The following is a 24,845-nucleotide window of genomic DNA, read 5'->3' on the forward strand; positions in this document are numbered from 1 at the left end:
GGTTTGGGGTAAGGTTGGTGATAGCTGACCTGTCAGCTTTGTGCCTGCTACCGTGGGGCTGGTGCTGCTGGGGTGGCACTGGGGATTGTCAGACCAGAACAGGGGGCTTCAGAAATGTGTAAAAATCCGTTGTGAGTCATATTCTTGCAATGCCTTTTATTCATAGGAACAGAACCATGTGTTTTTCTCTAGCTGCTTGAGACAGACTAGGATGCTGCAGTGCCAGCTCTGGTCAGAAAGGGATGTTCAGACAACATCCCTCACAGGGCAGTCACTCCATTTGTGGGGCTGCCCAGTGCTTGGAGGTGCTCCTCTGTCACTCTCTGGGGCTCTCAGGACATGCTTTACAAAATTAGCCACTTTAGTTTGTGCTGTTGGGTACTTCTAAATTCAGTATTTATTAGCACTGATGTCTTTCCTTGTAACTGCCATCCTTGGTGAATGTAATATCTGCACAAACAGTTAATATGAATTTAATAATGGAAACTAAATGAAGGCATGAGACTCAAAGTAAGCTACTCCCTTCTCCTTCCTTTCCTTCGTTACCTTTCAGATATGGTGAGCAACAGGTCTCGTGTGAAGGTCTTTGAGGTTTTAATTACTGTTTTAAAAAACCATCTCCTTCCATTTACTGTGGCTGGAGGAGTGGGCAATTGACTCATGAGCCAAGGCAAGTGAGCAGAACCAGCTCCAGGGCAAGGCTATGTCATAGACACCAATGTGTGTTCTTTAACACAGCTGATCCAGGTTTCCCAGGGCTTGACTCTCTGTGCCCTCCTCTTCTTCATGTATGTGGAGGCTTTTGAGCACTGGCAAGGTTCATTCTGCTATGTCTGTAGGGGACTGGGAGCCTGTTTGTTGTTTTGCTGTTGTTTTGTTTTTTTTAACAGGCCTATATACCTAGTGGGTTTTGTTTACAGAAGCTGCTATCAGTAGCTCTGTCTTAATTTTTGAAGCTTGGGTATAGATTTATTGGACTAGACACCCTGTATTGTAGCTGTGCTGTTCCCTGCTCTGCAATCTTTGACAGTTCATAGAAGCCAACAAGGTCCAGAGTCTATTCATTACTTGCATTGAGAGCCCTGAAATAATAAATTCAGGCTGACCTGAAAGATTCTGTGGTTTTTTTGTTGGTTTTTTTTTTTCCTGGTAGTCTGTGCTGGTTCTGTTCCATAGCAGGAGTTCTCACTAGTGGAAGGGCTGTGTTGGGTGAGAGGGAGAGGGGTGTTGTACCTGCTCCTTGGAGTATCTCAGGAGCTTCTGCAGTGCTGTGCTGGTTGTTGGAGGGAGGCTGGGATGCAGGCACAGTGAGCTGTCTCAGCCATGCTCCCGTGGTGGTTTTGTGTGTGCATAGCTCAACACTAACATGAGATAATGCAATTATCCAGCTCCTGCTGGCTGTCTTGCACATGTCAGGAGTTATGCCTGTGGACCATTGCTGCTGCATATATGAGGCATGGGAACACGATAGTCTGAATTGAGTCCTGGGAGTACCACAGTATTTCCAATGGGATCTGCTGGTCCCTCTCTTGCTCCTCATCTCTGCCATCAGCTGGAAAAAAATCATTGATGCTTCTTGGGGGAGGCAGTGTCTCAGTGGTGGGACAAAAACATTGGCTGAGAAATGCTCTAATACTTTTCTGGTCCCATCAATTGCAATGGATGCTGTGGGTCCCATCCCTCACAGGATTGAGCTCGTGGAGTTGAAAAATATGATGTGAATAAAGAGGTGACCTTACTGTTGCAAATCATCCTGACTGTGCCTGAGCACAGCCCCCAAGTTAGGGCTTGTTTCTTAGAAACAGCTTTTTTAAAGTGCGTATTACACACTTCTAAAGTCTTTCTTAATCCTTCCCTCATTTTTCCATGTGTTTCTTGGACTGAATGAGATGCAGCAGATGAAGCAATACTTTATTCATTAGAGTCAGAACTGCATCATCCACAGGCTCTTAAAAAATCCAGCCGATGAAAATGATCTTGAAGCTCCAGGCCTCTTTGTGGTGGGCTTGCTACCTTCACACAAGAGCCTTTAAAGCACAAACAAAGCCCCTGAACACACAGAAAGAGTGGGAAGGTGGGGTCCCTGGTTGAGGAGTAGCTGTGAACCAGTTCAGGGCAGCCCTTTGGAAGTGTCCATTGATTTCTCTCTAAGGACATCCTCTCTCTCTCGTTGGTTAAGAACCAAGTGAAACCAGTTGGGAACAAGTGGTGGTTCTCATTTGTATAAAACTGGATTTAAACTGCCCCAAGCAAGCTGGGCCATGTTGAAGAGGCGTGAGACCAAGCTGGTGCCTTTGTGCCTGGGCAGTGTCGCTCCACTCAATAACTTCTGAGTGAGGGGAAAAGGGATTTTTGCCCAGTTGTCTACAGCACAGTGACCAGTCATTCCCACCAGTGTGACTAAACTCTCTTTGTGTGGGGCCATCTGTCTTGATAGTAGTCATCCCAAAAGTTGTTGTACTGGATAACAGTGTCTGCATCTGCTTTTTTTTTTTTTTTATTTTTGCCAGAGACAAATCCATAGAGCTGTGTCTTGGCTTTGCTCTCAAGGTGAGCATTTTCTTTTTTGAAATACCACCTCAGAAAAAGGCCCTGGGAAAAATGCACTGTAAAACAAGTGTATAAAAACTGTTATTGAACCAGTATACTTATCTGTGGTTCACAAAATGTCAAGTCAAGCCACCAGGTTTTATTAAGTATTCTGACTGTGTTTTGTTAGAATTACAAATATTAAATTTTCACAGGCTCTGGAACACATTGCCTCTTATTTGGGAAGTACTTGAAGTAGTGCCTAGCCTTGGGTTTCATTCTGGTGAGTGAGCTTGTATTTTCTCAGTTATTTGGTATCATAAAGCAAACATGGCACTTCTCAGCAGGTAGATTCTTAATTTTTTTCTGCCTTGACTATTTTTTCTCATTTTCTTTTTCTCCTGTCTGTCTGTTCTTCCAAGATACTATATTTAATTTTTCCACTTCATTATTTCAAACATCGAATAGTGATTCATCTTAGCAGTGGCCTGTTCTGTGAACCACAATGGTTTGGGTAGAATAAAAGAAAAAGGGCAAAAAAGGGAAGGGAAAAAGAGAAAGAAAAGACATTTCTGACACACTGAAATGGAAATGAACCATCGTTTTATAACTTGAATTGCAAACATCTGTCACTGACCATATCAAACCTGCTGTTAAAAAGATAATGTTTGTCCTGTATGTAGTTTTACAGGGCTGTGATGCCCAGTCAAAGCAAGAGAGCAATGCTCATGCAGAAATAGCTTGAATTCAAGCAGGCAGCACTTGTCCCTTTTATTTTAATCCGAAATGTTAACATCCTCCAGATGCTAGTCTGTTAAATAATAACAATTGTTATACGACAGTTAACAGTAGAGTAATATTTTTTTAATTTTTTGCCCTTTTTTCCACACAATGCTGCTCTTCTACACACTGAAAACTAACTATTATAGTGAAGGATTATATGGATGTTTTTTCTTTTCTCTGCCTAAAGCTTTTTTATTTTGCCAGGCTGAGTCCTGCTAAATCAGAGCAACCAGTAAATGTCTATTGGATTATATTACAGGTTGGTGTAATAAAAGGTTGGAAGAATGAATGAGCAACTCTTGAAGCCACAGAAGCTGTACTTGTGGCCAAAGAGCAGGCATTTCTGGCAGTGAATCCTACACAATTATGATTTGGACTAAATATACAAGGCCTGAAATGTTTGTTGCTAAGCAAAGCATGTTTAGGTGGACTTGGCACAGGAGTTGAGGGTCCATGAGCAGGACTCAGTCCTGAGGCTCTGCTTGGCCCAGGGAAGACAATTTTGCAGGAGATGAGCAGGGATCTGCTCTAGTTCCTAATAAGCAGTGAGTTAGTTTCCCACTATCTGAAAATTCCCCTTCTGTCTTCTTCTTTAACCAGCACACACCCTGCAAAGTCACAGCCGTGGCAGAAAGTGCAGGCGTGCTCCAGGGGCTCAGTTGGGAATTTACCCAAACTATTTGAGGATCTGAAGTGCAAAAGGCTCACATGTCTCTTCCAACTCTTAATTCCTGTGATGACAATGACTAAGCAAGGGTTTTGGTTTCATCTAACATGACCCAAATCATAAAGCCAAGCTTGGTGTTAATGGCTGGTGGGTAGAAATTGCACTGTCATGACAGCTGGCATTTGTTGCACCAAGCATTGAATTTATGGGAAATGACATGGAGATGAGGAAGGGACCTGTGCTCTGTGTCATTCATCTCTGTTGCAAAGCCCACTTGAGAAGATTTAGCAACTGGCTTTTATAGATATTCGGCACTACCTGTGGTGTGAGGTCATTCATCTCTGGGTCATTCATCTCTGTTACAAAGCCCACTTGAGAAGATTTAGCAACTGGCTTTTATAGATATTCTGCACTACCTATGGTGTGAAGGTCTGCCCAGGTGTCCTGCCATAGGAGTTTCCCTGAGTGAGCTGGTGGGAGGAGAGGAGGACCTCAAGAGTAGGAAAATAGTACCAAAACAGTGTGGGTAAACACAGTCTTTCAAAGGCAGGTTTAATAGAAGAAGGTATAGAAGTTTGAAATTTATGTTATAAAAAGTGAATGGGATGAGGGTTGGATTCTTATGAAGTGGATAATGATGGTCTCTGAGGTTGGTGGTCCCATCCTTAGAAGACCAGTTCTTTGGTAATAACATCAACAAAGTCAACTTTTCTTAACTTTTTGCCCTGTGTACCCCTCAGTGCAAGCTCCCAGTCTGTGCTCCAAGTTTCCTATCTCCTCCACTGGCTCCATCCCCTATTCATTTTGCAGAGGGCACAGTGCCAGGCTGTGGCTGCTTCTGCGTGAACTGGGAGCCAGTAGGGCATCCTGGTAGCTTCCTTGGGACCACTGGACTCCTACAGTTGGATCTATTTCCATCTGCTTTCCTTATCCAGAGCGATCTATCTCAGGTCTTTGCTGGACCAGGTCACCTCTTAGCCCCTGAAGTGTCACGATCAGCTTTACAATGTGCTGTCAGACCCTTCAGCGGAATGTTCTGACCCAAACTATGCTCTGTATTTCCAAAGTTTTTTTTCAAGGGAGTGAAAAGGAATAATCATAGTTCCTAGGCCACTTCTCGGGAAGGGTAAGAAAAGGAAGGTTGCTCAGTGAGGATCCATTAACACCGTTCTGGCTGTCAGACAGTGAAGCACAGGAGGTAAAAGTCCATTCTTCTCCCTTCCCAGTCCTGTGATTTAAAATGTTTGAACGTGCACTTCAGAAGCCAGGGAAGTAAAAGCCCCCAGTTGTGCCTGGAGACTCTCCAAAGGCCATGGCGAGCGAAGGGGCTGTGGAGTGTTAATACAGTCCATCATTTTGTAACGAGCCCGATGTTCTTGTATGAGCCGTGTCAGGCTGTTGTCTGCACGCTGTCTTTGCTGATCACTGTAATCGGGTCATAAGAGAGGGAGAAGTAATAGCGCGTCTCTTAGCAACCAGCCCCAGGAGAAAGAGAAAATTACTCAAACAGACTATCCAGCCAGGGAAGTAGAAAGATGAAATTTTCTGAAAGTCTGTTGGAAAGTGCTCAGGGACATAATTCTTTTATGTGTGAGATCCTTACAGGCTGGATCCAATGGTATCAGACGCTTTTTTTTTCCTTGTTGTCTTTCTGGTAAACTTTTATTTTTAATTGGCCTCAGAAAAAAAAAAAAGGAGAAAACCCTGTGAAACAGAGACATTTTAAAAACATAAGGGAAAGATTTTTGTATTTTTGACAATGCCAAGGAGAAGGGAGGGAGGGAGGTCAATGTGTCTCAGGCAGGAGACGAGGGGGGTCTCTTATCTCTGCACGAGTGCTTTGAATGCTTCCCATGTCAGTGCGAGCCAAAGCACGTTGCTGTATCTGCCAACGCTGCAGTGGCATGTGCAAAACAAACTTGTTGGGTCTCCGTTGCATTGCACAGGGTGTCGTGTCTCATGAGTGTCACAGACCCTGTGCTGTGATGATTGACAGCTTGACAGAGAGCTGGACCCAACCTGCCCTCCCTGTGGCCGTGCCAGGAGAGCCTGGCTGAGAGGCCAGGCAGAGCAGGTACTGGTTGAGTTCCAGCAGCCTTTTTCTCATTATCCTGGTCTTTTTGTCCTCATATAAGCTACTGGTTTGTATAAGACATGTAGGGAAACATCTTTGATACCCTCTCAAAAACCATTTGGCCAGTGTTGGCCCCAGGTCTTAGAGGGGAGGGCAGTGGTAGGAACAGTCTGGAAGTCACAGTAATAAATTAAAGCATTTGCAGTTTGTTTATGGGATGGGGACAAGTTTATGTGCTTGTATCTTATGCTCTAAAAAATTTCTTTTTCATTCCAAAAGTTGCACTTCGGTGGTCAGCTAGTCTACATCCTCCCCAATGGGGGATGCTGGCTGCTTAGGGAAGGGGACCAAGCCTGACATGGTCTGCCCACCCTTGCTAAGCAAGAATGTAAATCTGTGTGTGTTTAATGGAAAGAAAGCGAAATACTCTAAAATGGTTCAGATTCTCCAGATTTGTGGTTGCATCCCTAAAACTATTTCAGGGACAAAATGTTTCTGAAAGCCTGGCTTAATCCCTGACTTTGAGGAGACATAAAGGCACTGTTGGATTTCTGAAGGTGAACAGGCACTGATCCAGCTACTGGTCTATGCCCTTCCTCTGCTTTTGTGTGCTCTGGGATACCAGGGCACGTCTGGATTGTGCAGAGGGACCAGCTCACCTCTGCAGGCAATAATTTCACTCTCAGTAACAGGTCTCCTTGCAGATTCATGTGGTTTACTGAAGGCTACAGCCATTCCCCCAAATTGGGATTCTGGACAGTTGGATTAAAGGTTCAGGCTGATCTAGACTGCCGTGGTTGAACTGTTGTTGGTACCTGGGTCCATTCAAGTTTTGCTAAAGTTTTTGGAGACAAGACTAATTCAATGTCTTACCTTGGAATTAATCTGTAAAACAGAGGAGAAAAACCCCAACCTTGCAGCTATACAGAATGAATTTCTTAGGAGCAACATCTACTACTCAGATGTCAGAGGAAAGTGAGATAAGGAACACTATTAATTGTGACTTCTTCCAAGAAAATCATAGAGGCTGCTGCTTTGCTATCTTGTCATAAAGAAGAAATACTTTCTTCCTTAAAAGTTTAGTAATTGAAGACTTTCCTTGCTATTTTTGTGAGTACCAGTAAGTGATGTTTCCTGGAAATTTTCCCCCAACTCTATAAATATCACCCCAGGGCTTACAACAGTGACTCAGTTTGGGAAGTCAACGCCATGCACTTCCTCAGCACAGCCTGGCAGCCCCCCAGCCAGAGCACACAACTTCTGCAAAACTGCTAATTGGTTGTTAATCTGCAGTACAATTGGACCTTTTTTTGAAAACTGAATTCCTGTTGCTCATTCTGACCTTCCTGTCATATTAGAGATGGTGGCACAGGGGGCAGAAGAGGTTGAAGCACAGTTTGAGTTTGGAAAGTTGTAATTGGTATTTCGAGGTGCCACCTTTCCTCTTGATAACAAGCTCATCGAATGACCCCAGCTGACAGAGAGATGAGATGTTCCTAATTGCCATATCTCACTGTCCTAGGACCAAGATTATCTCACAGACCTTGCTTTTGTAATTGGGTCCTTTCTTCCTTCCCATTACACTTTTGACATCACTTTTGTACCAGCTGGACACAAATAGAGCCATTTGTAATTCTTTGTGTGGTGCCCAAGGAGAAATAGAACCTGGCGGACTGAATTAATTCTGCAGGCATAGAGGGAAAATTACACTGGGAGCTCAGGTCTGACACAGCTGTCTTACGTAAAAATCAATTTATAAAGACAAGAGGCAACACATGAGGGAAGTGTGAGTTGGGTAAAATCACAGCTGGTCTACCTCTCCTCTGGTATCAGCATGGATAGGATACCATGCAGTCCTACCAGATAATGCATGAAGCATTGCATTATCTTCCTCATCTTCTGCTTAGTCCATTCAATACCTTAGATTTGAATTTAATTCATAATTGATCTTTTCTTGTTAACCCATCCCTGCCAACAGTGATCCTGCAGTGTCTGACACTGTAACCCTTTCCTACAGCCGAAAAATCAGTTGGGTTTTGTAACAAGAGAATACTTGACCGACTTCTCTTGGTGCATCAGGCACTCAGCCTGTGTGTATAAAAATGGGACACAGGCCCTCAAGAGGGAGAGATGACCTTGTGGGAGCAGGAGGAGGTTGGGCTGGTGGATCTCCAGCTGCCAGATCTCTAGGTTTTGTTCAATTGTTTACATCCCTCATTAGTGTCAAGAGACTTTCAGATTTAGCTGCAGGAACGATTGGTTTGGCTGAACCTGGAAACTCATTATATTTAAAACATTCCTCCATGCCAGTAAATCACTCTTATTGGATAGACAGAAAATACTTCAAATTTAGCAGCTAATCCAAGACAAGGGATATGATGCATGACCACAGCTGAGCTATTTCCCTGCAATCAGAGCTGGACTTTTCAAACAAGAAATCTCTGAATCATCATGATTCCATTCTGAGTATATGGTGTTTTCCTGAGGTATCATGGAGACAAGTTAATGGAGGGTCCATTTGCCTTTTTATGCCTTCTCATGTGGGAAGACCATTAGAATATTCCCGTTTCTGGTGCACATTTAGCACTGCCTCTTTGCATCCAAAAGTGCTCTGGCTAATGATCCCTTTTGCCTCAGTGAGAATGTGTTTTGTAACTGCAGTAGGCAAACAAATAAAAGAGAAATAAAGTATCAGGGTGACTATTTTGGGAGATGAGCTTTCACTTGGTATGTTGATTTTCCAAAGAGATATGGCACATCCAGTACCTCGTGTAAGTTGACCATCCAGCATGGCATGGGACTGTGGATCGGGAATATTCCATTTTAAGACTCAGTTGGGCAAGACATGGGCACATGTTTGATGAATGTCGCCAACTATTTAAAGTGCTGTGAATTCGACCTGTGAAACTGGAGGCGGAGGTGGCACAAGTTGGAGAATCTGGACCTAAATGTCAGAGCCTAAAGGTCACTTTTCATCAGAGCAAAGTGCAGTTGTCACCACAAATGTGGGGCTGCAGGAAAGGAATAGTGAGGCTCCCCATCTATTTGATCTACTGCTACCTGACCAAATACACTTAGTTTACAATAAGTCCAGAGGTTTTTTTTTTTCTGACAAACCTGTCTAGCAAATGTGGTTCTGATCTTAGGACTCAAACTCCCCCTCTTTTTTTTTTTCCTTTTTTTCCCTTGTGATCCAAGAGCTGTGTAGAACTTTCTGGGCATTTGGACAGTGACTGAGATGAAACTGAAATCAGAGCTTTCTCTTGTAACAGTTCTGGCACCGTCATGCCCAGAGTAATGAAAGCTCTTTATGAGAGAAGCTTGAAAACTCATGAGGCATCAGAAGGAGCAGGAAGATGCATCTTATTTCTCTAAGCATTTAATTGCAAAATCTTTTCACTACTTATTAAAATGATTAGTCAAGACTATTGGAAGGCAGTGAATGTCTATTTGTGGGAACTAGGGACGGTTTGATCGTGTCAGATTTCTTATCTCCTTGTTTTTCCTTCTCTATTGCAAACGGTAAATGATTAAAATGAGGGTGTGTTTTGAAAAGAAGATTTCTAAAGAGAGCATGGAGGATTCTGTCCTTGTTTGTTAATTATTTTGTATGGAATAATCACCATTTGCAAGTGGCCAAGAAACAACAATGCATTTGTTTGCTGCTCCCAATGCTTTAGCATGCTGTTTGAGAATGGAATCTTGGTTTTGTCTGGTTGTCCCTCGTTCAGTGGTACTGCAGGGCACATTTCCCTCTGACACTTGCACAGCCCAGTTGCTGCTCAGTTAGCAATGGCTCCTCTGAGGGGATTTGTATAGAAGAAAACCTGAAGCCAGATACTTCTTGTCAGGGGTGGCCCACTAGAGCTGAGAAAAGGCAAACCCTCCAAGATTAATAAACACTTTTAACTTCATCCAGTAGCTCCAGTTTTTATTGGGAATAATCTGCACTGGGACACAAACATGTTTACTGAGAAAATGTCAATTTTATATCACCGTATCTGTGTACTTTTTTAATATTTGTTGGAAAACAAGAGAATGGAGTTTTCTGTCTTTGATTAAATATTTTCCTGTTAAGGTTTGGAAGCTGTGTCCCAGAAGGCTTATTCACATACTGTACTTCAGCTGTGGGCTGATCTTCCTGGGCAGGGGGTTTATTTCATGGTTGGCTGCCGTGTGGAGATCAGGGACTGCTGGAATCTCAGTGGGAGCTCTGTGTTTGTAGCTCTCATATGAGTTAGCAAGTGGAGTAAAGCTGGAAGCACTGCATTATCTTCAGGTCACCCTAATGACTCCAGTGAATGTCACTGATCACAATTTTATCACTTCCTAGTCACCCTGTGTGTGTAAGAAACGTTAAGAAGGCATCTTAAGCCCAAAGGAAGTCCTTACTGAACTGCTCAGACCTCAGGACCAGCAGCATGGTGCTTGCAATGCAGATGGGCTTGTGAATTTGTGTGGGGTGCTGCACATGGTCTTCCCTGGGGGCTTGGGATGTTGTTGTGAACACAGAGGAGAAACCTGATCCATTTCTCATCATCTTGACATGTTCCTCATCGACACTGGTACCTGGTGAATGAGGTGTTGCCTCTCAGACTCCATTGACATGTTGTCTCCTGCCTGTCATCTCATAAATCTCCCTGTGAAGCTCTAAGTAAACACCCCTGGGTGGAATCAGCAGGTCATTTTTGTGGCATTTCTTGTCAACTAAACAATAATTCATTAAAAATTTAATGACTCTTTTGCTCTGGAGGGGGAAAAGAAGAGAGCTGGCGCCTGCCTTTAAAGTTTCTGTCTTGTATTGTTTGGTGATTTTTGTTTTGTTTTGGAGATCTTTTTATATTTTATTTTGAAGGAAATCAAGTTGATAAACTAAAAGAAAGCCATCTTATTACAAAAAGCTTGAGTGCTTCTGAGAACATTTAAAACAAGGATGACTAGAAATGACCTTTCCATCCTGAAGCGAACTTTGAGTGTATTCTCCCTTTGGCATTTCTAATGATAGACTTTCCATCTGGTCTTTGCTTAAAAGCTAAGATGCAGCTTGGGTTTTTTCACATAAAAACTGTACATACTCTAAAATTAATCCTCTTGATCATTTCACTTCAGGGAGAGGAGTGCAGAAACAGTGGGAATATTTGCTTATTTTTAGCAACTCTAGTTCTCCTGAGAGCAGATTCCTTTTGTCCCAAATAAAGTGGATTCTGATTTGAGGGAACCCTGGATTTCCCTCTGCTTAAATTTGGGGAGATTGTACCCTCTAGAGGAGATTTTTAATGGAAATTGAAGAGATGTCAGTGGCCCTGGTGGGATCTGCATCAGTGGGGAGGGATTTGTGGTTACTTTATCTACCCTGGGCAATAAAGTAATTTCTAACACTGAGAATTCCCTGCTCCTTGTTTTTTGTAGTGTTTCCCCAAAGCTGAATGTACAACAGGGAAATCCTAGCAAATGAATGCTTCAGGGAAGAATTGGGGATCTCCTGAGAGCTACCACTGCAACCATTTAGCCTCGTTTCAGCAGAATCTTTGGGGAAAGTACGTAAACTGATCCTTTTGCTTAGCAAAGCATTCCAGCAAATGCCTAATTTGATACATGCTTTGTGAAGGCCCATGGGACATAACATTTAAGAATGCACTTGAACTTAGGAGTGTAACTGAGCCCCTGCTGCATGCAAGCACGTGTGTGCAGGAGGGGAATGTTTCTCTGGATCACATGTAGGAACATCAGACAGCAGATTTTAAAATTTTTAAAAATTTCTTCTTCCCTGTAACACTGGTTGTCACTGAATGTGTTTCCTCTCTCTCTGTTTTTGTTTCCTTTTGTTTTGTTTTTTGTTAGTGTGTTTTTGTTGGGTTTTTTTTTTTTTGGTTGGCTGGTTGTTTTATTTTCTTCTTCATCCTTCTATTCAATGAAATGCTACAAAAAACCATGTAGGTGGGAGATTACTTGTGAGCCATTCATTCCTGAAACGTTTTTCTGGTGAGAACAGCCAAAAGTAAGTCTGTTGGCAAAGTCACGTTTCTATCCGCACTGCATATGTGGCATGCATAGAAAACAGGTTTTCTGAGCATCAAGAAGGCTGCAGAACAGCAGATGTTCTTTGGGGCTCTTGGCAGGTAGATGCTCTGCTGAGGGTATTGGCATTTTTACTGCAGGTTCTTCTGGTGACCAACTTTATTAAAACAATGGGAGGGAGAAAGGATGTTGCAGATAATGGAAGAGAACAATTCTGGCACACGTAGCTTCCTCTTCATAAAGCTGTTTTTCCCTTGAGGCAATATATCTTGCGTCTTATGGGAAGGAAATCTTACAATATAAAAGGAAGTCTGAACTGCTTACCAGTGAATTTAGAAGCGTAGAAGTTGGATTCCTTTCACAGAGAGATAATATGGGCCTGTTCCAGTATATTAGGGAAGCTTTTTTCAGATGCTTCTCCAAAAATAGGAGGGCTATGGGAATCACTTCTTTAAAATAATATTTGTGGGTGGCTTATGCTAATATTCCCGGAACCTTAGGGGCTGTGTGTTCAGCATAAGGAAGGTGTTCAGGGAACGAAGGCAGCAGCATTTCAGTATCTTTAGCCTGAGCTGTGGGGCAGGACAGAGCACAGGAGTGTTTTTTGTGTTCCTGGGGATGCCTCTGACGTGGGCTGGAGTGGTCCAAGGGCTGTCCTCGCTTCGCTCTCCTGCACCAGCTCCTGAGGGGCTGTTCTGCCTCCAAGAATAGCTGGCACATGGCAGTGCTCTAATTAGGCTTGTTTTCCTGCCGCATCTCCTGCGCTGGGAATGACGTGCCTGCTGCCAGCTCTGCTGCCCAGAGGATGCCCCTCTCTCGGGTTTGCTCCGCGGCTGTGCGGAGTTACAGCTGCCCGTGGTGCATCACGGCAAAAAGCTGGGTCCATCCAGAAGTTTGCAACCTTTTAGCCTCGCCCCAGTGCTCTTTCTCTCTTCCCATTCTCTGCAGTTAAGATAAAGTCATGGAGAGAGAGACAGAGAGAGGGGAAGAAAGTGGAGATGATTTTCCGTGAGTAGCACAAAGAGTGAAGTGCAGATAACTTCAGTAGGCATATCCAAGTGAGGGTATTTTATTCAGACCTTAGCAAACTGAAAGCAGTAAACAAAATTACTGGGGGAAAAGGGCCTAGAATCTTTCCAAAGAATTTCTGCAGAGTACATAATTGAAGGGGATTTTTTTGATAAAGGCTAAATTGTGTATGGGCATGAAAAATTCATCAGGGAATTTAAACCATTTCCAAACCACATAAAACATTAAACATTTCAAGCTCAAGAGTAGCTTGAATATGGCGTGCATCATCCCAAGCTTTAAGCAGTCATCTGATTTTTCTCTTGCAAATGTTAAATATATAGTAAACGAGAGCCAAAGTAGGTTTTATTTGCTTTCTCATGATGACTGTGGAGCCTTGAAAGGTTTTGCTGGCTGACCTGACACACACCTTTGTTTACCTCTCTTGGCTAGATGATTTTAGCTGCAACGTTTTGAAGAATGAAGGGAGCAGATATCAGTGCTGCAGTCACAGTGTCCCATTCTGTGCTTGTGATGAGCTCCAGCCTTGGTCTTTTGTATGAGTATCTCTCAAATTAGCCTTTTAAATCCAATGGAATTAAAGATTTTAATCAATCAAGATGCTAATCACCATGACATGATGTGATATGTATCGCCTGATAAGGATATGGAGTAAATATCTTAGTCTTGTGAAAGCAGAGAATCCTATTCTTTAAAAGATTATCATCATCCACATTTAGGCTTTGCCCAGATGTTTTACTTGATTTTAAAGCTAGGTTATGCCTGCACTTTTAAATCTAAAATTTGTCCTTTGTGTAGAAATATAAATAGTGGCCAATTTCAGAACATTCTCTGATGCATTCTCAATTGCTTCTTGTTTTCTTGACAGCCCAGGTGCCCAAAAATACCATGTTTTCTCTTTAAATAAAATTGTTACTCACTTGAATGTCTTTCATCAGGGAAATCTGACTGTCATTGTTTAAATCCTCTAGGAATGAGCTTTGCTTTTGCATAAAGCAGTCACCTTGGATGACTGCATGCAGCAAGTCATGCATTACAAAATTGCAGTGTGAGTTTTCAAAACCTGCTTATGTTGGGTTTTGTATAAACACTGAAAGAGGGTGTTTCACCTCTTGTCTAGGAGAACTCTCGTGCCATGATTCAAGTTTGTCTCTATGCCGAAGATGTCCATAGAATCATATCACAGAATCATCAAATGGTTGGGGTTGGAAGGGACCTTAGTGGTCATTTCGTTCTACCTCCTCTGCCATGGGCAGAGACACCTTCTACTTGACCAGGTTGCTCAAAGCCCCCTCCAACCTAACCTGGAACATTTCCAGGGACAGGGAATCTGCAATCTCTCTGGGCAAACCTGTGCTAGGGCCTCACAACCCTCACAGTAAAGAATTCCACATATTGAATGTAAAAAGATACCCTCTTTCAGTTTAAAGCCATTGCCCCCTGTCCTACCTCTACATGCCCTTGTGGAAAGTCCCTCCCTGGACTTTCTTTAGGTAGTGCAAGTTGTTCTGATGTCTCCCTGGAGCCTTCCCTTCTCCAGGCTGAACAACTAAGCCTGTTTTCATAGGAAGGGTGCTCCCAGCCCTCTGACCATCCTCAAAGTAAACTCTGCACACTTAAATATCTCTGTATGCACCCTTGCCAGGGCAGAGAATGTGCTTGCCCCTTGTTATGCTGTAAAAAACACCACCTTGGCAAGCAGCACTGCAACCTTCCCATTGCTTTGCTTGGGACTGGAAAAAGGCAGAAGAGCAATTGTAGTGCCCAGCTCCAGGGTACCACTTAGGTCGTGGGGGAGATGCTTCTGTCTTTGCTGTGATTCATGAAGAAGGTAGAGACACTGGCTAGAAAATTCTAAGAGCTGATAAGCAGCTCTGAATGACGTGGGCATCATGATTCATCATAAAGCATCAGCACACCAGGCATTTCTGTGCATTAAAATAATTTCCAAGCAGTGGACCTGCCTGGTGTCTCTCTGGCTGTTTGCTGGTAATGTCAACCTGGAAGTCATTCTTGAGACATCATCTGCTTTCTGATGGAGGGAAAGGCCTACTCTTTGCACCTCACTTATGAAGGAATTCTTGTTAGGTGGTGAGATGGACCTCTTCCACCATGGTGCTAAGCACTCTCTCCTTGCCCTTCACTGCTCCAGGCACATACTTGTGGAAGCACAAGATGTGTATGTGACATTGGTTAACCATTGTCCATCACCACAGGCAGCAGCAGCCCTCCAAGTGTGACAGAGGCTTTTGTCATCAGAGAAGATTTATCTTCTTCTCTTCCTCCCTGAGCACACACTCAAACAATATATCCATTTTAATTGTTTTCTGAGAGGTTATTAATATTGGAGTGGGGATTTAGAATGGAGATCAATCATTAATCTGAAGAGGATAGATTTGCACTCTCCTGCAGCAAAGCTGGAAATGAAGTTAGAACAAAAGAAAATCAAGAGAGGTTCCCCACCTAGCCTAATTTATTTTTTTCTTTAACTAAAATTGTCCAAATAGCAGTTCTGCAGGAAAACCAAACCTCGGAATGAAGATTTCCAAAGTCCAGCCTAGAAACTGTAGCAATATGTTACTACAGTTTGTTACCATTTTTTTCCACATTTTATTTTAAGAATAAAATCTCTGGCTTTTCAAACAAAACCACAATCTTAGCAGAGGATTTTAATTTTCTTCCGCATTATTCCTTTTAACAATATCCACAAATATTTCAGTAATTTGTTTTCTGTTGGTTAAATAGAAAAGTTTTAATTTAGTCTGGAAGCCATCTCACCCAGGTTACTCTACACCAAATAGTTGACCCTGCTTTTGGTGTGGTGTGTTTTATGGCAAGGGCAGCCTCTCAGTTGCTCTGGGCTGGAGGCAAACCCTAATACTTTTTCTCTAGAAGGGAGAAAAATATGCCGAGCACAGTTACAGTAAAACTGCTGGTTTGATAGACTGCTTTCTCAGAATGGTCAGAAAGTTAAAATATGTGCTTGGGTAACTACAATGTCATGGTCATTCCTGCCTGGAGTGCAATATGAGACCCACATTTACCCCAAAACCAGCACATGGACCATTGCCACAGTTCATCCCTGCTTCTCTTCTGGGGATGGACACTCTGCCTGGGTCACTTCAGGGAGTTAATTCCATTATCGTCAGTGTCCTGAACAGGAGTATTTGGGAAGTCCTTTTTGTGTCTCTGTTATTCACCTCTTCCTTGCCCATTTTAAGGTGCTCCTGATGGGAAATGCTCTCTCTCCTCTTGTTTTCCCCACCACAGTGCTCTGTGCTCTGACCAGCCAAGAAAATGGGGTGGTTCTTGGTAGAGGATTTTGTGGAAAATGGAAAAATACACATAGTTACTTGCTGAAAATGTCAGTTTAGCATGTTCTTTTCTAACCAGTTACTTACTTGAATTATGCAAAAGTGCAATTTTTAAAGCATTGCTTCAAAATGTGGCAATAACTGCACTTGTAAGTGTGAATAGTAACTTTGGTGTGTTGGAAAAGGGTCCTTGGTACAGAAAGGTTGTGAATCAATGTTTTAGGGTACAATTCATCTCCAAGAAGGAAAAGCCTGCATCCTTTGTTTTTCTAATCTACCTTCTCTGCTATCAAGAAGTACAGTAAAGAGGATGTAGAGCACCTCTAGTAGCACCTTCTACCCAGGGAAAGATACAACTCTCCTTTTTTTTCTTTTGACTTTAATAGGTGTTTGTTCCATGTTCTAGCCAGATCACATGAAACATTTCTAGTAGGTACCTGCAAAAGGAACCAAACCACCACCACTCCATATAAATATATGTGTGGAGGTAGAATCATAGAATTGTTTAGGTTGGAAAAGATCTTCAAGATCATCAAGTCCAGCTGTTAACCTAATGCTGCCAAGTCCACCACTAAAATTTGAATATGGAACATTGGCTATTTATTTTGAATAAAACATGATAGAGATGAATTCTATGTATCTAACATTTAATTTTATCTTAAATTATCTTCAAGGAATACGGATTTAATTTACAATTCAGCTGTTACAGTGGTGAGTTAGAAGGCAATTAATTTTATAGCAGAAAGAAAATTTCTATGCTTTTCTGCTCCTCAGTAGCTCTGACTAACTGCAGTGGAAGGAAGAAAGCCAGTGCTGTTTGTATTGGTGTAAACAGTGAACTGAGATACATCTGATGAAGACACATTTTGCTTTCATCTTCCAAGTTTGGATGTTTGTAAGTGTTACATAGGGAGGGGTGCAAGGAGGATGGGAGGAACTAAGTGACCCAGTTTGAAATCCAGTCCATGGGGATTTGTTTGATCAGCTCATCTGAGCACTGCACTTGCATTTCCCATTTGGTGTTTTTGCTCCAGTCTCAAACCAGGAGCAGAAGACTCAGTGAAGAGAACACCTGGCAGGAAGGTTAATCCTCCTCCTCCAGGGATGGTCTGCTTGTGGCAGTGGTTTCTGTTGTCCTTCTCCTTTGCATGCTGGGCAAGGAGAATGGGTCCAGCACTTCCAGATGTTCTGCAGCACAGGCCACTGCTGACTCTGAGGCTCAAGCCAAGGCTGCAGCACATGGGGTTCCTCTGCTCAGATTACAACTCACTCCCAAAATGGGAAAACAATACAAAACCAGGCATAGGCAAAGATAAATCCAACATTGCTTAAAACTGTTGGCTGCAGCTTCCAAAACCTGAAGAAGTCCCTTGGCAGTGAAGAGCTCTGAGAGATTTTTTTTTGGTGATCTGTGCAGTGTTTTGTATTTCATCACTAGGCACAGTGAGGGTTTGGTTGAAGATAAGATAGGTTGTGTCTGAAGGACATGGTCCTCATCTTCCTTGTCTGCTGCCTCAGGGGAGAAGGCTGGCCAAATAAACAGACTCAATTTCACTGTGCTTTGCAACAGCAACCAGGGAAAATGAGGTCCTAATCCAGTGGTGTAGCTCATTCTTTTCAACTCCTTCACAACAGCCCTCTTTAGTAAATTAATGTATATGTCAACTCTTGTCAGAAGCTCTTAGCAATGAACAAATGAGTTCACCACCATAATCTAATAAACAAATAGATAACCTGTTCCAGTTTTGTTGTGAGTGAGGCGGTGTTTCCCTCGTTGAGTTGTTTCATGGATCCTTCATTCTGCAGAGGAGAAGGGTTGTATGTGGGAATGCAGCCCGTTTCCTCTCCAGGACAGGGTTTGCTCCTCTGACTTAAATGCCCTGATTTTCACTTGTTGGTGTGGAAATCTCTCTTAGCAGGCTGTTTTCCGTCATTAAAAAAAAAAAAAAAAATTCAGAACTACTTTTGTTGCCGTTACTGGATCTTCAGCTGCAGCTGAAGGTGAGATCTCATTGTACTAATTACAGCACAAGTAAGATGAACTTTATGCTCACTTCTACAAATAAACACTGCAGAGAAGGTAAAGGAAGGCTTTTCATGCCTCTGAACAGCGTCACAGTAGGGTTAAGTGACATCCCCAATGTCCTAAAAGAAATCTATGATAAGGATCAGTGTTTTGAGCTTTTTCATTAATCTTACAGTTCTTCTTCCACCTTCTATTTTAGCGCAGATTTTTACTGAAGTTTGAAGGTGCCATGGACTGTTTCTTGCATTGGCTCAACTTTGGTGCTAAGTTTTTGTAAAAGGCTGATGTATTTTCTATGGAGCTGAGCTGTGATGCTGGCAGGTTTCTCAGCACACATCAGCGTTACACAGGTAACTGCTGTGTGTGATGTGTTCAGAGTGGGAGCAGAGCTGCTTTCCTTGCATCAAATTTAGAAAATGAGTTGTTGAGGCGAACGAAATAAGTCACTACTACGGCAGAGGGGTTGGTGTGAGGTTTAGATGGAGTGCTCTGCCCTGCTGTCGTATGGAAAAATAAGCTAAGGATCAAAATGCTGCCTTCTATCAATGGCTTTGTGTGTTGTAAGCCCGATGTGTGGGAAGCTCGGCTGATATGCATGTGGGAGGAGCTCAGCACCAGGTTATACCTGCCTGCTTCTCCCTGCCACTACTGAGGCTGCAGGAGCATAGGGTGGGATGGCACTTGGTGTCTACAGCCACCAGCTGAATGAAAACACACTCTCATCAAAAAAACCCATTGTTTTCACAATGAGGGGCATCCGCTGTGGTGAAGCAGCTGAGATTTTGCATAATTTGGGGAACTGAACCCTTATTTCCTACCCTTGTGCTAATTACTGCCTCTGGGGTGTTTTGAGAGGGAGGTCAGCAAGCTGTGATGTGAACGCCTGGGGTGGAGGGGATTTCCCACATTGACCAGAGCTGGAGTGAAAGCTCTGTGAGCAGGACACTAAAGGCAGCTTCTGTTTGTACTAAATTAAGTTGCTCATTAAAAGCTGCATCACTTGCAGTGAGCTTGGTGTGCTGTGCCAGCGCTGCTCCTTGTAACAGCCACAAACTTGTGGGCACAAACTTGCAAGGGGTCCAGCTCCAGTCCCGCTGAGTGGCTATGCCTGAATGGTGGTAAAGCCCAGTTACCTCTAGAGAAGGAGCAAAAAATGGCTTTTGAGCTGCTGCCTCAGCTCAGACCCATATGTCAAAGGAGCCAGTGCTGGATCTCCCTGCTGGCTCTCCCACGTGGCTCCTCTGTCCCCACCAGAGTCTCATCTGCTTCTCCTGAAAGCTTTAGTACCTTATTCTGGCTCTAGTAGCACTGGAAGAAGTCCAGAGTGATTCCAGCAGAGCTATTTTGGATTTGCATTTGCAGGAGGAATTGTACCTAGAGGTTTTAAGTTAATCGCATGGTCATTTTTCCTCTGTATATTTAACCACTGAGGTTAATTAACATTTGAAAGTTTCACAGGCTGCTTCTTCCATTATCTCAGCCAGTTGTGGTGAAAGGCAGTGTGGCAGGAGGGTGGTAGTCTGACTGGAGTTGTGCAGATAGGAAAATTGCTGGGAATAGTTTCCAATGAATCCCAGGGGTTTAAATGGTTGGATGGCAGGGTGAAGGTGGAGCTGAGAATGCATAAGCTGCCATGGTACACGTTTCCTATTGACTTTCCATGTAGTAAACAAAATTACCAGATGATTGTTGGCATGTGGTGGTTTTTTTTTTTTTAATTTGAAGAGAGTATTTTAAGCAGGACTGCGATTCATAGTCCTGAACTGTAGGGGACTAATGTTCCTGTTCTCCAGCTGGGAGAAACTAATTCAACATCTTGTGTTGTAAACACTCACTCATTTTAACTGATTACACCTCCAATGTTCCTCAAATCACTAAAATTACTAATTGCTATTCCTTACACATCAGAGAGTGAATCCTGAATAATTAACCCCAAATAAAATTAGATGAATTGTCCCTTTTAATTAGAATCCCTGCTGCTGTTTGTTCTGAGCTTCCTTTTCGTACTGTTAAGAGACTTTTAGAATGATTAAAACTGTTTAAGACTTAAACAGCCAGTGACCTTTTAATACAATATAAATCCATAAAAGCAATATTTCAGCTAGCAGGTGGTGAAGTAAATTTTCAGTGCAACTACCTGACAGACTCAGTATTCCCTTTTTAAATGCTGAGGATGAAATTAGCCAGTGTGGTTTTTTTTTCCTTCTTCATGCTTATTAATACAGTAGCTGATTAGCACAAGTAGTTCAAATGGTAGGATTAGTGATTGGTAAGAGTGGTAAATTAAACAGTGCTTTGGGTTGTTGAAGCTGCTTGATTTTAGGAATCACAGGCCAATGTGGTATATTTAGGTGGATTGTGGAGCTGATGTGTCATCATACAACAGTTTCCCCTGCACTGACGTGGTGTCAGTGACTCCTCACAATATGGTTGTGGTCAAAACATGATTTTAATTGTGTGCTTTCCTTGTCTAGTGATATGTGTTAAGTACAGATGCTACAGGAAAGCATTCACTTTGGGAAACTTAATAAGATGTATGTTCACACGTAGGAGGCACCAGGTCACATCTAGCTGAAATTTTCTATAAAAATCCAGTGGTGTCACTTTGCAGTAGGAAGTTTCCCAGACCACTTAGTAATACTGTGGTATTCTGCAGGCTTTTGCAATGGTCACTGTGGAATACAGGTTCATGGTAGCCTCAATCAACAGGATTTTAGCCTCGTGCTCAGTGAGTTAGAGTTTAGGTGTAAATTTTAATTGTTCTAATGTAGAAAGCTTTGGCTTTCTGCAGTAGAAGGTAAATACTTGACTGAGCAATGCCTGTATCTGCTCAGTACTTTGTCAAATGGAGTCTGTCTGGATCAGAAGGGAAACACATCACTGGGGGTTTGCTCCATCACTGTCCTTAGTCTCTGAGTCAGGGCTGAACTGTGCTTCTCAGGTGATTCAAACTGATTCTGAACGAGCTTCAGAATCAGAAATTATCAAGATAACAATCAGAAGAGGTTATTTTTGCTTGGAAGGAGAAAATTGAAATCAGCATCTGACATATAGTCCTCAGATGTCAGCCAGAGATCTGGGAAGACCTGTATAAGCCCAGTTTTTTTGGTAAGTAGGTTTCATTTACTTATTGTTCCAGTGAAAAATATGGTGTTTTGATTTTTTGTGTTTCACTGTCTTTTTCCCCCAAAGAGTCTCTTTATGTGAGACCTTCTTTGAGTCTTGAAGTTTCAAAGCTGCAAATCTTCATGTCTAAACAACTGTGTCTGTCAAGGGGGGAGGCAATTACTGTGCTGCAATTCATTTGTTGATTGGCAGATATATCTCCTGAAAACTTAAGACTTGAGACATTATCCTGATCCTGCAAAAACTGAAGTGCACTTAAAATTTTAAAGGTTAGACTGTGAGAATGGTGTTTGGTGCATGAGACAGGATGTTTTTCTCAGCTTGTGCTTGTACCCAGAAGGCATCAGGCAGCCAGTGGCAAAAATTTTATGAGTTTCTCTTCAGCCTGACAGGTTTGTGCTGACGTAGATGTCTGTTAGGGCTTTGAACAATTTTATATTTGTATACGTAAAAGTGTAATAGTGAAATGTTTAAAGCTTCTTGGAAAGAGGTTGAATCTTGGGGCAGAGAGGGGTAAAACCTTGCAAATACATCTGTGATGGCACAGATGCAATTGAAGCCAGAAGCCACACTGGGAGGCATCACTTCTGCTTACAGCTCTGCTACTGCTTCCCAACATGGCCATGATGGACTCACTTAATTTCTGCCTAATCACCTGTATTTACAATATGCAAGCACTGTATTGCTTGGGCTGGGCCATTCCTGGGCTGGCAGTCCTGTCTCTGGTGGCTGCAGCAGGTGATGCTCTGGCGCAGGAGCCGCATGGGTGCCGAGGGAAGAGCTCAGAGCTGTGGTTTCACGGCACCTTGTGCCACTGTATCTGAGATAACAAAGCTGGGCATGTGTCTCACTGCACAGCCCCTTTGTAGGTTGACTCACGGCCTTCACAGCTGTACAAAGGGGGAATGAGTAGCTGGTGCAGCAAGGAGTGTTTATTTTCTCTTTTTAAATGTGCGGTAACTGGTAGAGATTTGTCATTGTGATAGCTATGTCATGCTGTGAGGAGGGGCAGGATGTGATTCCCTACCTCCAAACATGCCTGGCCCAGGCTGCCTCCATGGGGAGACTTGCCACTGGAAGGCAAGTCTCTTCATCTGCCTTGAAGTACAAATTGCTTTCTGGAGGTGCCTTGATATCTCTCTGTTGATGGGACTTAGTGCAGTCACTGATAACTTGAAGTACATCCAAGTGTTCAAGTTGATGTCAGGTGAAAGTCAACCAAAATGCTGGTCTTGGTGCTGAACATTAATACTAATGAGCCTTTTGCCCATCTTATCCCTCATTCACAGAGGGACAATCCGGTTAAATCAGTCAGGAGAGGGTGAGCGTTAAAGGTGGGATGTGACCCCAGAGCCCCATTCTGCTGTGGCTGCCTGTGCATCCGTGCAGAGCAGGGACATTCCCTTGCCCATGGGGCTCCCACATTGCTCTGTGACACTGAAAGTGGTCAGCAGTGGGTGGCAGTGATATGCTCTGCCTGGACATGGACTTTCCTGCCTCCTCCCACGGCTTGCCCAGCTCTAAGTAAGTGAAATCTGACTTGCAAAGCTCCAGGGCTGAGAGAGGTCCCAAAGGTGTGTTATAGGGACACTGTGGCTAAAGGGAGTGTAAGCTTTCAGCCTTTCGGGTTCTTTTCCTCTTTTACTCCCTCAAACATAGACCTGTTTCTTCCCCACATCATCTAGAATCATACGCTGCTGAGGACACAGATTTTAGTCTTTGCATGCTTCCCTTGCTGCTGGAGGGAGACTTCCAGCAATGCCAATAATAATAATAATAATGCAGTGACAGCTTTCCCTTCTGCATCTGAGGGAATACTGTCCTGCGAGTGCAGTGGGAGCAGCATCAGGTCCTGTGGCTGTGTGTGGGAAAGAGGAAAGCGCAGTGGCAGAATAAATAACTAAAGCTGTGAAGGAGAAAAGTCCATCTGTTTGCAGAGGACCAGGAAAAGGCCAAACATCTGCAAGGTCCCCCCAGTTCATCAGGCATCTGCTCTCTGCCTCCCAGTCTAAAAACCTTCTCACTTGTGAGGAGAGTGGAGCCAGCAGCTTATCTAACACAGGATGGAGTCAGCAGAGCTGGGCTGGGATGTGGTAGAGCCAGCTGTCTCCTACTGCAAAGAAGTGTTTTCTTCCAAACTCTCGGAGAGAATTCTCTTTTTCTGTCCTTTGCTCCTTTTCTGAAAAACCTTGCCAATGTTTTCTTTTCTTTAAGGAGGAATGGGTCTTCCAAAGGGGCAGAAATGGTATTTGATTTATGTTTGTTCTAATGGTCATTGTTAGATGCAAACTTCTGTTTATGCAGCAAACCCACCCCTTTCCCTGTCTCATCCCCTCCAGCACATTCTCTACCTTGATTTTCCTTAGGTATTTTCAAGGGTTGTAATAAAGCAAGAGTGTCTGACTAATGTGCTGTGCAGGGAGATCAGTCTTTGGCATCAGAGCCAGGACTAACTGGAGAAATATTATCTGAAGCATAATCTTGAGAAGTATGTGTCCACTGGAGTTGAATTTGTTTGCAAAATCGTGTTGGCTGGTTGGAGGGTCATTTTCAGAGCAAAGGAGAAAAGTTTATGAAGCACTCAAACATCCCAGCATTTTTTTAAACCCTTAGATATTAATTTCAAAATCTTTCTACTTTTCTTTTTTTTGTATTGTATTTCACATGATTTGAAATAAAAGATTGAATTAATTATAGGGCAAGGAGGAGGATACTGCAGATAATATTGGACATAATTTTTTAAAAAATCAATCCTGAACTCTATAATAGCATAAGCCAGTGGGTTTCATGGGATTTTATGTATTGGAGCAACATGATTGTCTTAAATTAGTTTTCAGTGTGTTGTTTTCGAACTGTCTTTGAGCATCTGTATTTAGGATGATACTTTCTTAGGGATTCAGAGGGGGTTTTTTGAGTCCCATCCATACTCACTTTGGGGAAAATGGGAAGAAATTACTTTCCTGGGAAATTACATCTCTGAAAGTCCTGGGGGAAGTTTGTGTCTTTCAGAGAGTGATTTGAAATAGAAGAGAAAAACTTTCCAGGGCTGCAGACCCATCTGCTTCCCATGGTGGAGAGCATGAAGGCGCTGTGTTGGCAGTGCTGCCCAGCTGGTGCCTGTGCCTGGTCTGGGTTGAGCCTGGGCTTTTAAACCTGGGCACAGGTTGCCCAGAGGGCTGCAGGTCACAGGAGTTTGGCTCAGTACCTTCCTGAGTGGTTTGGAGCTTGCTCCTTGGCATTTAGGGATGGTGCTGAGGGCCTCTAGCCTGAACACAGTGT

The 24,845-nt window shown here is 43.1% G+C and overlaps 1 protein-coding gene across 7 annotated transcripts in view; it reads left to right on the forward strand.

Annotated features, from left to right (window-relative positions):
- LPP (LIM domain containing preferred translocation partner in lipoma) overlaps positions 1–24,845 on the forward strand; it is a 314,289-nt gene that overhangs the window by 118,132 nt on the left and 171,312 nt on the right. The gene's annotated exons all lie outside the window — the stretch shown is intronic.

This window comes from Lichenostomus cassidix, chromosome 9 (genome assembly GCF_008360975.1).
Source record: "Lichenostomus cassidix isolate B80296 chromosome 9, HeHo_3.0, whole genome shotgun sequence".
Taxonomy (NCBI): Eukaryota; Metazoa; Chordata; class Aves; order Passeriformes; family Meliphagidae; genus Lichenostomus; species Lichenostomus cassidix.